Below are 11,667 nucleotides of genomic sequence, written 5' to 3' on the forward strand. Positions count from 1 at the left end.
TCCAGTGTTTTTAGCTTGACACCAACTAGTACAGAGTAATACTTAGACTTGCCAGCTCTTTGTGTCTCCATAGTGTACAGTGACGTTATTGGAGCTTTTCTGATTGGTGGCAAATAAAGTTGATTAAACATAGCTCTAAATGTGTTGGCCTTAAAAACGAAACAATTAAACAAATGGATTTGAGAAGAACATTAAGGCTTGGATTCATTGTTCCTATAAAGCTTTTGATTAGAACGGCTTCAACCATTGTATTTGCACAGCACTCTGTGTTCATTGACATGAGAATTTAATGACGCCCACATGTGTACGACTCGCAGAGGGAAGACTAATGGCCGCCTGTTTGAGAGGCAGATTAATGTTCTGTCACGGGCCTCTCGGTTCTGCCTATCAACTCCTTATGATGAACAGCACTGACGCGCCATAAATATAATGCCCCACTTGCATGGCACCAAGACACACGCCCGAGATCTGCTCCATCCGTCGCTGCTTCGCGCGCCAGAGGCCGCGGTGGCCTTAATGAGAAGGGACACAAAGACCAGCTAGTCCTCTAAATTACACTTGACCGTTTAAACGCGGCTCGAAAACCAAGCCCGCATCTCCAAACTCCCACCGGGTCCGAGAAAACGTGCCGTGACTTGAGTACCGATGGCCTGTCTCACGCCATGAGCGAGCATGTGATTCTTGCTGGTTGCAACACGCTTGGAGCATGTTAAGCTGGTAGTGTAGTGAAGGTACAGCTTAGATTAATAGATACTAGTTACTTTATTAATCCTGCAAGGGGAAATCATTTTTCTACATCAGCATTAATATACTGTATATATATATTAATTAATATGTATAAGTCAAGAAATAGCAGAGTAAAAAATATAGAAAAATTCAAAGAAATGTATGTGTTTAAAAGCTCCGTATTTATAGTGCTTTATGTATTATATAATCGTTTATTTTTTAAATATGTATGCAGCAGATGATGAATGCAGTTTTACATTAAGTTTTTAGTGTTTGTAATATTGCTCACATATTTGCGGATACACCCACATCCACACATCTCTTCCACTCCTCTAAAACATTACCTCTGTGCATTTGGGAAAAAGGGAGAAATGTTGACTTTCCATAGCGTTGGTTTCACATTGTTTGCCTGAAGAATTTCTTTCATCTTCACTGAGCACAACTCCCCTCAGAGTAAACATACAGACCGCTGCACGTTTCACTACGCCGCCATTGAGCAGCATCGCTGTGTGTCTGCAGCTCTCCTCCCTAAGTGGCCAATTGCTGTCAATCACCGAGCCAACGCAAGCAATTTTAGATCCTCATTATGCTAATCGAGGTAATGCAATCGAGGGCAAGGGGGACCTCCCTAAAGCGAACGACTAATGATGGAGAGCAAGCGTAGCTTGAAGAGCTGCGATGTCGTGGTAGCATTTGAGTTGTCCTCTGTGGAGCATTAGGGGTTAAACACTAAATAGAGTCATTTTAAAGGAGGCTAGAATGAAGACTCCAGATCCGCATTGTGTGGATCGCAAACAAGACGCAATCAGTACAGTAGACTAAACAAAGAGATATTTTAGTCGATATCACAAGAAAAATATTTCTGCTTTCCGATGAGAGAATAACAACAGAAACACACATCATGCTAATTGGCTGATAGGGATTAGGATTTTGGGGGGGGTTTCTTGGGCAGCGATCATTCCAAGATGCGTCGCTAGACACGAGCCGCCCACAAAAGATTTGTTCTGCTGTGATACGGTGTGATCATGGTGGACAATTAAAAGAAGCCAAAGAATAGATGTGGCAGAGCCGCAGATATCCTCCTTTTTTATTTTGCGTGTTCCTTGTCATGTCTGGAACCTACGTATCCTTGAATTGAACTCCTTCATTGATTATTGGGTCGGAGAACGACGGGGCCCTGTGCTGGTAGCCAGAGATCAGGCTCCAGAAGTCTAGTGATCTCGTTTCTTTCTTTATTTGCAAACCGATTCATGAGTGAAATCCAGTGTCATTTAATTGAGGCGATGTTTTAAAGTTCAATCCGCTCCCTCTGGATTCACAAGTGTTATATTATCACATGCAAGTAGCACACCACATGCGTTGAGTTATTTATATTGTTCCTGTCTATTCATTCACAGAAACGTGTCGAAATTCCACTGTTCCACTCGTCTTTTTGGGAGCGCTTTAACCCTTCAACCTCATCCTTCACTCGTTCACGCCCTGCAAGGTGCCACCTGCCCACCTGACTAACTAACCAATCACAATCATTCAAACACTGCAGGAGCAGCGGCACGGGGGGGGGGGGGGCGGGATTGCACCAGCTGATTCTCTGATTAGTGGAGTTCAGCACGACCCGGCGCTACCACCGAGACACCGGAGCAGTTATTCCCTGGAACAAGATTCAGATAATTACAGCACGTTGTTTGAGATACGCTTCCAATTACTCAGCCAACACAAGTGGCAGGAAAATTAACCTCCCTGGCAGACGTTTAAAAAAAACAAAAAAAATGACATACAAAGTAAGAGACAGAAAAACATGCACAGGGCAACTCAGACTGGCTGACCTCAGGTCAGTATTCACTCCTCTTTGTGCTCTCCCTCTATTGCCTCTTTGTTTTCGTATCACTTCTTCAATTCAAAAGCGAATCAATGGGCCGAACCAGCCTGTGTCTGATCCATAAACAACCGATAGTAATGCAATCGGGTCAGGCGCTCCATCTTATCTTCACCTATCTCAACACCTCTCCACCACTTGCTTCCCCCCCCCCAGCACTGATTTCATGTCACGGCTCCGGAATGAGACTGTCACCTTCATCACTGGTGGGATAGGAGGGAAAAGAGAGAACGCGTCACATTGTTCACATTCCCAGACATATTTTCTTGTCTCTTCACTTGGAACTATCTTATTATATATCATGGCCACTCTGTATAATTCATGTCTAATTACAAGCTCTTCCTTTTTTGTATTTCTGGAGGCGAGCCTGATAATCACACAGTAGAGCTGCTTTAAAGACGGCTGTAGATGTGATTGCCTTGAAGTAACAGTGGCATGATTATTGAACCAAAACAAACATAAACAGTGGGCTGGCCATCTGTTAGTTTAAACTGCAAAATAAATTCCAGATCCACATAATAAAATATTATAAAGCAGAGAACAGACGTTTCAGTGAAATTTGATTTGCTACTTCTGGTTTTTCACCACGAATTTGGTGTCACCACTTATTTATAAATCATGGCCAAGTTAAACAAGCATATACATGGTTAGCAAAAGAAAATAGCCTTTTAGACTAGCTTACCTTGTGCTATCCCTGTTTGTCTTTGTAGAGAGGTGTAAGTGAGCTGTATCTCTAATGAAGCCTCACTTGACCTGAGGATTATAAAATACAAGGTGATTATCCAGCTAAATATGTCTGGATTAGAAATGTAACTGGCTGCCTCTGTCCCCAAGAACAAAAAGGCCAATGACATTGTCTTACTCCAGAAATGTTGGGGAAGCAGATTCCATGAATCAAGATACATTTATATCTAATTTAAATCAGTTTTGGTTTGAATTACTTTAGAATGGAGATGCATAATGATTAAACCCCTTTAAACCCTGACCGACCGACCTCTGAGTCCATCTCAGATGCACGGATAAGAATTTTGTTACAAATAACTAAGAATCCAGCTTGGGTACAACGCTTTGTGACAACAAATAGGACAGAATCGAGGCCGGGCAGGTCTGCGTTCATGAATAAAATGAGTATGACATATAAAACATGTGTCACTGGTCCGAAAGGTTCGGGAGAATAACCACGGATGTCATGCTGACTTTGGTGGAGATGTTAACAAAAACGTTTGATATTCAGGAAAATGGCCCCGATGTGCATTGCAATAATGTTGCATTTATTAATTTGTGGCATCGTTACATCATCATTGGATATGAATGAAGTGGAGCGAGCAGAAGGAGAAAATAGAGGGTAGATTAAAATGAAAGTTTCAAAAGGTTAATTAACTATCAATAACAGATAAAGACGTTCATTTAAGCCAGATGTAACAGGTCCACCGGCCAAATGATGGGATGTTGAGTGTCATGTAATGAAAGTGGATTCCCCATTTGAGGTCTGAGGTCTGTTGGTTACATCAGACAAAGGGTGCAGAGGAAGTTCATGACCCCGGGGTCATTTCCTATTGTGCGCCACACTGTTCATCCACTGCGACCTGGTCCAAACATGCCAGCTGTTGTTGCTGACCTGACAGCTCAAGTTTCACCTGTGTAGAAGGAATAGTGTTTAACTGAGCCATAGAGTGGATGTCTGTTATTTGATCGATAAAAGTAATCTCAAAGAGCTGCAATTGTTCATAGAAACTCTTTTCTTCTCTTTGGCATTTTTGTTTGCCGAGCAGAGGTCAGTCCCTGAACTTGGTCTCACTCCACTTGGTCTCAATCCTGTGGCCGTACCCATGACTCTTTTAAATGTCATACCTCGCTTGAAAGTTATTAAAAACAAAATTGCTGTATTTTTCTGCCTTGTCATTGAAATAAAGAAAATATTCTGTAATTTCAAAGAGTTTAAATCCCATCCCATATACAGTACTTTAAATAGGTAGATTGTAGAGAAAATTACTGAATTGAATTTTTCATATTATAATATGATACAAAATAAGAGTAAAAAAAAAAAAACAAGGCATTTTTCTCTGTTTCTTTTGTCTCTGTTTCCCTATATTTATATATATGTGCTGCAGTGGGATCAGACCCTCGCTACGCTCAAATATGCTTACCACGTCTAACCAAAGCACACATTTGGCACGTTGCTTCCTTGAAGAAGTGCAAACTTATTTTCAGCCCATACCTTCACGGAAAAAAACGGAGAGTGCAATAATGTTGTTGTATTTCATGCACTAGTCAGCACCCAATGGAGTGTCGCCCTTGTTAGATCTACTTTGGTATGATTGTGATTAGCTCGAAGCAGTGAATTCTGCTTTTAAGACCAAATGCTTTTCACAAAGTGCAGGACTAAGATGTTGGAGTGCTGGGTTTGTATCCTGTGTTGACACTTTTGGTTAAAGGTCAGGCTTTCGGTTACACGTTACCATACACGGATCTTCAAGTCACGGTTGACTTTTTTCTGTGTTTCACAAAGACAACTTCCATTTCCAAATCTTCCTGAACATCCTTTCTGCTCGACAGACGATTGGGGCCATTGTCTATTTCTGTAGTCCCTGTCAGGATGTGTTTTTGGATGTTTTGGACTATTTATTTCCCCCGTGGGCAACAATAATGCTTTAAACAAAACAGAACCACTCACTCTGCAGGAGGACACTCTCATTCTTGTATTCAGACCAATGTTATTATAAGGCTGTATACAACGTTTGGATGGATTTTGAGTAGAAAATGAAAGGTGACATTCAGTTGGACGTCTTTGAGTTCAAGAAGCCATGTGAGCTAGAGACAGACAGGCCAGTGCGGTTAATGGTTGATGACCTTTTCAATTGTCTGCTCTGTTGCCTCATTAAGCACAAGATGAGGTCCAGCCCGGGGGCACTGGCTGCACACCTTGGTGCAATCACTGTTATTTTGGTAAGTCCCCAATTTACTCCTTTATTTGCTGCTATGCTGTTCATCCCATGGTCTGCATTTGGTCTCCTGCCATTATTTTATAGTTGGGCCATTTTCCTTTCAGCTTTTAAAATCCTTTTACAATCCACTGTTTAATCCTCCCCCGTGTTTCTTTGTATTCTTCCAGTTCGCTTCAGTCCATTTACTTAACTTTTAACATACTTACTTTCATTCTTTTTTCAATTCCTCTCTTTTTCTCTGTCTTTTCTTTTTACTGAAGTCACCTTCACACTCCTCATCTGAAGCGTTTGGCTTGTCTCTCCGTGCATTCTGCAAGTACTCATTGCCCTGCCTCTAGGCCAGACATGCTCCACCACTCTCCCCCTCTTTTATTTATGGGAAAACGCTGATGAAGCAAAACAAGGAAATACAATGTTACACGTACTGAGAAGCAGAAATTAAAATATGGAAAAGACGAGGACTAAACTGTGAAAGAGAACCCAGTTAATCACAGGCCAGTCATTTGTCCTAAAAATATAAAACCATTCATCAAAAGGAACAGAAGAGAGATTGGGAGAAGGGGAACGAGGAGAAGAGAAGGGAGGGAGTTACATGTATCACAGGATCCTTGCGGGATCTAATTGGGTCAGTGACAAATAATGTGGTTGTGTCAAGGCTGAGCTTTGCTTCACAGTTGTAGCAGCAGGCTGGTTGGAGAACAATATCAGCAAGGTGATTCAATCACATGAGACAACACGAAAAAAAAAGCAACCTGGATATCACAAGTGTTTCTCCAGCCATGTGGTTACTTATTACACAAAAACATGGAATTGAGCAAAAAGAGCGAGAGGAGAAGTATGAAATCATCAAATATAAAGTACATTTATCCTGAGGGAGGATCATTCAGTCACTCTGTGATTTTATTTGACAGGAGTCATTCTTTCTTTTGCATTGCTTGCTGGGCCTGTCAAAAAACATTAGAAAAATGAGCACTTTTTTTTTTTTTTTTAAAGACACGTCAGTGCTTTTTACATGCAATCTCTGTATAGGACACATCCCAGGTAGGGTTGAGAGGGAAAGAGAGAGAGAGAAAGAGAGAGAGAGAGGATGGCGGAGAAAGACGGACGTGGACGGCTTCTCATGCGAGACCAGGAACCGTGTGGGGCTGGAGTTGGGAATGTGGCGCAGGATGAAAAGAATAATGTATTTTGACAGAAAAGCACTCTCTGCCAACACGACCCTTGACCCCTCCCTACCGGTGACACTAACCGCCACCCCAGGGGACCTCCAACAACTGGCCCACCTGTTTAGGAATGCCCCCTAACATCACACTGCTTTTTAAAATTCCTTAAATTGTAAAAGAGTGTATTTTAATGATTTCTCTTCTGAATTCAAATGTCACCCAAACAATTTGTCCCGCTTTCAGGGAAAATGAGCTCCATTCATCTTGCTCTTGAAAAGCTAACTGGAACTTTTAAAGGGAGAAATTACACATTCGTCTTCAAATAAAAAGCACACATGCACTAATGCAGCATTCACACGGCATATGCAGATGAAAGAGGGCCAACCAGACACACTTTGATTGGAACAAAACATAAAAGTTAGTCGGTAGAGAATATGATGAAACGGGTATAGTTGATTTTGCTACATATATGTATTATTAATGAAAAACTACCTTTTTAACTACATGCATTAATAGAAAAATGGCATGAAACGTAGGCACAGAAAGTCATCGAAAAGCTCCTTGGTGGCGGATGGTATTTGCTCCAAGGTGCCGGAGCTCTCCACATCGGTGTGCTCCACAAATATTCGGCACAAAGTCAAACACGTTTTCCAGTGTGTGTTGGCCTTCGCCAGGGTTGTAACTTGTCACCAATCATGTTTGTAACTTTCATGGACAGGATCTCAAGGGCGCGGCCTCGAGGCGCAGACTGTCCGATTTGAAGAAGTCCAGAATTTCGTCACTGCACTCCTCGGATAATGCCGTTTGGTTGGATCCTTCAGAAAGTGACCTTCAGCACACGCAGTGGGGGTGTGATGCGGCTGGAATGAGAGTCGGCAACACCAAGTCTGAGGCCACTGTTGGATCATACCCTCCGGGGTATTGGAGAGGCACTGACGCAAGCGAGTTAAGTAGTTTGAGTTTCAAGGGGTCTAAAATTGAGCATGAGATGGACGGACGGTTTTGTGCACGCCAGCACTGCTGCGGGTGGTGCAGAATAATCAGTTAATCTACATTCCAACCTTCACCTGTGGTCGTGAGCTTTGTTTTTTTCGTGAGATAGCAGATGCAAGCAGCCGAAATGAGCTTCCTTGTTGGGGTAGCTCTCTCAGCGATAGAGAGATATCGTGAGGAGCTCAGACTAGATTGTATTTTATTTTGATAACTATGATATTTTGTATTTTAATTATTGATATATATATATATTTAGTTCAAATACAAATGACAAGTAATTGAAATACCTATTTTAAATACAACTAATAGAAATACAGCCCATCTCTGTTTCCCTGTCAGGGTTAGAGGCCCCAAAGTAGACGTAGAGCTGCTTTCGAGATCATGTCCTTCAGACCTCGGAACACCTCAGGGTTCCTCAGGGAGAGCTGGAAAGCATTGCTCGGGAAAGGAACCTCTGAGATACGCTTCTAAGCTTGGATGTGTCTCAAATAGGGGTTTAGTTTTGTGGTCCAGCCATTTTATTGAGATGTTTTTTTGTTCCATGTGAATGCAGCATATTTCAATACAGTCAGGATCTTCGTTGCTACAGTCTCAGTAGCTTAAAGTTGCTAACATTAGCTAACGGCTGTGATACTGACATCGGCATGTCTCTTCTCTACTTTAACATCATTTACCTGAGACAGGTAGTTATCCTAACCTGTCAATGTTAGCATTGATTCTCACTTGACCTTGAGTCAAAGTTTTTTCGACACCTGCTGAGACATTTGTTCAAACGGAAATTTCCATTCAATCGTATTACAATTCTTATCTGATTTTCTACAACAACTGCCGAAAAGAATGACACACATCCGTCCTTCACTGTAGCAGAATAGGAAGTTACCGCCCGAAGGTACCAGTGGACCACTGCAGAAGAAGAGAGGGCATCAAGATTATGTAGGAGTCTGAAAAACAATGTGTAAAACATTTAGTTTCCATCATTTTATATAATATATACACTCACCAGCCACTTTATTAGGTACACCTGTCCAACTGCTCGTTAACACTTAATTTCTAAGCAGCCAATCACATGGCGGCAACTCAGTGCATTTAGGCATGTAGACATTGTCAGGACAATCTCCTGCAGTTCAAACCGATCATCAGTATGGGGAAGAAAGGTGATTTGAGTGACTTTGAACGTGGCATGATTGTTGGTGCCAGAAGGGCTGGTCTGAGTATTTCAGAAACTGCTAATCTACTGGGATTTTCACGCACAACCATCTCTAGGGTTTACAGAGAATGGTCCGAAAAAGAAAAAACATCCAGTGAGCGGAAGTTCTGTGGGCGGAAATGCCTTGTTGATGCCAGAGGTCAGAGGAGAATGGCCAGACTGGTTCGAGCTGATAGAAGGGCAACAGTGACTCAAATAACCACCCGTTACAACCAAGGTGGGCATAAGAGCATCTCTGAACGCACAGTACGTCGAACTTTGAGGCAGATGGGCTACAGCAGCAGAAGACCACACCGGGTGCCACTCCTTTCAGCTAAGAACAGGAAACTGAGGCTACAATTTGCACAAGCTCATCGAAATTGGACAATAGAAGATTGGAAAAACGTTGCCTGGTCTGATGAGTCTCGATTTCTGCTGCGACATTCGGATGGTAGGGTCAGAATTTGGCGTCTACAACATGAAAGCATGGATCCATCCTGCCTTGTATCAACGGTTCAGGCTGGTGGTGGTGGTGTCATGGTGTGGGGAATATTTTCTTGGCACTCTTTGGGCCCCTTGGTACCAATTGAGCATCGTTGCAACGCCACAGCCTACCTGAGTATTGTTGCTGACCATGTCCATCCCTTTATGACCACAATGTACCCAACTTCTGATGGCTACTTTCAGCAGGATAAAGCGCCATGTCATAAAGCTGGAATCATCTCAGACTGGTTTCTTGAACATGACAATGAGTTCGCTGTACTCAAATGGCCTCCACAATCACCAGATCTCAATCCAATAGAGCATCTTTGGGATGTGGTGGAACGGGAGATTCGCATCATAGATGTGCAGCCGACAAATCTGCGGCAACTGTGTGATGCCATCATGTCAACATGGACCAAACTCCCTGAGGAATGCTTCCAGCACCTTGTTGAATCTATGCCACGAAGAATTGAGGCAGTTCTGAAGGCAAAAGTGGGTCCAACCCGTTACTAGCATGGGGTACCTAATAAAGTGGCTGGTGAGTGTATATCTATTCCACTTTGAATGATTTTGCAGCTTTTTCAGTCAGTTGGATTGGAACAACTTAATACTTTTCCCTAATTTCCAATGCAGGTAAGTACCTTTTTTTATATTATTTAATATATGATTACATTTTTATATGATTTTGCTGTATAACTAAGCCAGTCTATGCAAATATCGTTCCAGTAAAACCATACAGCATCTTACATCACCCACTCTGCACAGATGTAACGGATGTAACTCTGAAATTCAAGATATGTCTGCATATATCTTCAAGGGCAAGTGTAGGATAGGGTGAGCAGTTCCTTTTGATCTCTATCAGAAAATATATGCATTTTCCGCATACTGTGTGGTGCTAAAAAAAATGTCGAAAAATTCAGCATGTGGTGGTGCTATGCTGTGTGTAAATCAAGGTTTATTTGATCCGAGAGCTAATGGCTGGCTGACAGGCTGGGGAGCTTGTGGTTGTACACTAAATGGAAAACCTGCACTGCTTTGTGCTATTGTAATGGGGAGGAGATTATCTTGCCATGCAGAAGGACTGGATGAATGCTCCTCCACGAATTGGCCGTACCCTCTCCCTCCTTCCCTCAAATCTCTCTCACTCTAGATGTTTATTATTTATTTTATTCCGTGAATGCTTGAATCACACTGGGAAGGAGGCTGAAGCACGTTTTGCAGCTGGATGGGTTTTTGGTTCATCACGACTTTTTCTTTTAGCCTGTGATTTTTCGCCAAGGTAGGTTGAGTTATTTGCTTTTGCACACGTTTCAGTTGTGTCATTAACACTTTGAATTCACCAGCTTTCATCTGTACTTCTTTGTCACTCTTCTGGTGTAAATCCCACACATTTTTCTAGCTTTGAATGCTACTTACGATGATTCACTTGTCAGCTCATGGCCAATGCCACTGTGTTAAATTTCTATCTGACAGGCTGTCTAATGTGTGCCCCTGTGAAAGATCAATACTGCAGTGCCATTGTCCAGACTTCATTCTTCAAGCACAATTGATTGTGCTTCATGCTCAGAACTGCCGTGGACATGCTTAACAAGATAAATCCATGTGGTTTTGGTGAGCTGTGAATGGAAAGCCAAAGTATTAGTATAAAGTATTTTAAAGTAGTCTGCCTGTTTGATGCACCTATTACCTAAGTTACCACATAATCAATTTGTGCTCAAAATGTCATCTTTCCTTTCAGACAAAAATTCTTCAGTGCTTTCACGTTGGATTCTTGATTGGCATGATTTCTTTTCTCTATGTGTTGTGCTTGATTTAAAACAAATTGTACCATGTTTTTTAAAAACTAATTTATTTAGATTTCTATCAACTCCCAATGTTGCCAAACCCTCTGAATTCCATGGCAGACACCACCTCGGGGTGGGCTATGACCCTGGCATGATATCTCTGTGGGGATAATTCTTTGATTTGTTAAACCAACCCTGCACAAGTACATCAGAAAACAGCAATTCGGCATAAATCCTTCGTGACCTAAACATGCAGAGACCGCTGCCTCTCTCAGTGTGGATGCACGTCTCTTGGGTGCCAAGCTGCACGGAGAGCATCAGAGGGTTTTGGTGCTCAGCAGGTCAGCTGTGAGTGCTCTGCAGTTGGCTGATAACTGCTGCTGCGGGTGGAGTAAGCCCTGACCTATGCACAGTTGCACATGTGTGCTTTTTCCGGCAAAGAGACAAGCTGCTCAGTAGAGGCCAACCCCGCGGAGACTACGAGAGGACCCGTTGTCCGACGTGAGTCCTTCTG

This window comes from Pungitius pungitius, chromosome 9 (genome assembly GCF_949316345.1).
Source record: "Pungitius pungitius chromosome 9, fPunPun2.1, whole genome shotgun sequence".
Taxonomy (NCBI): Eukaryota; Metazoa; Chordata; class Actinopteri; order Perciformes; family Gasterosteidae; genus Pungitius; species Pungitius pungitius.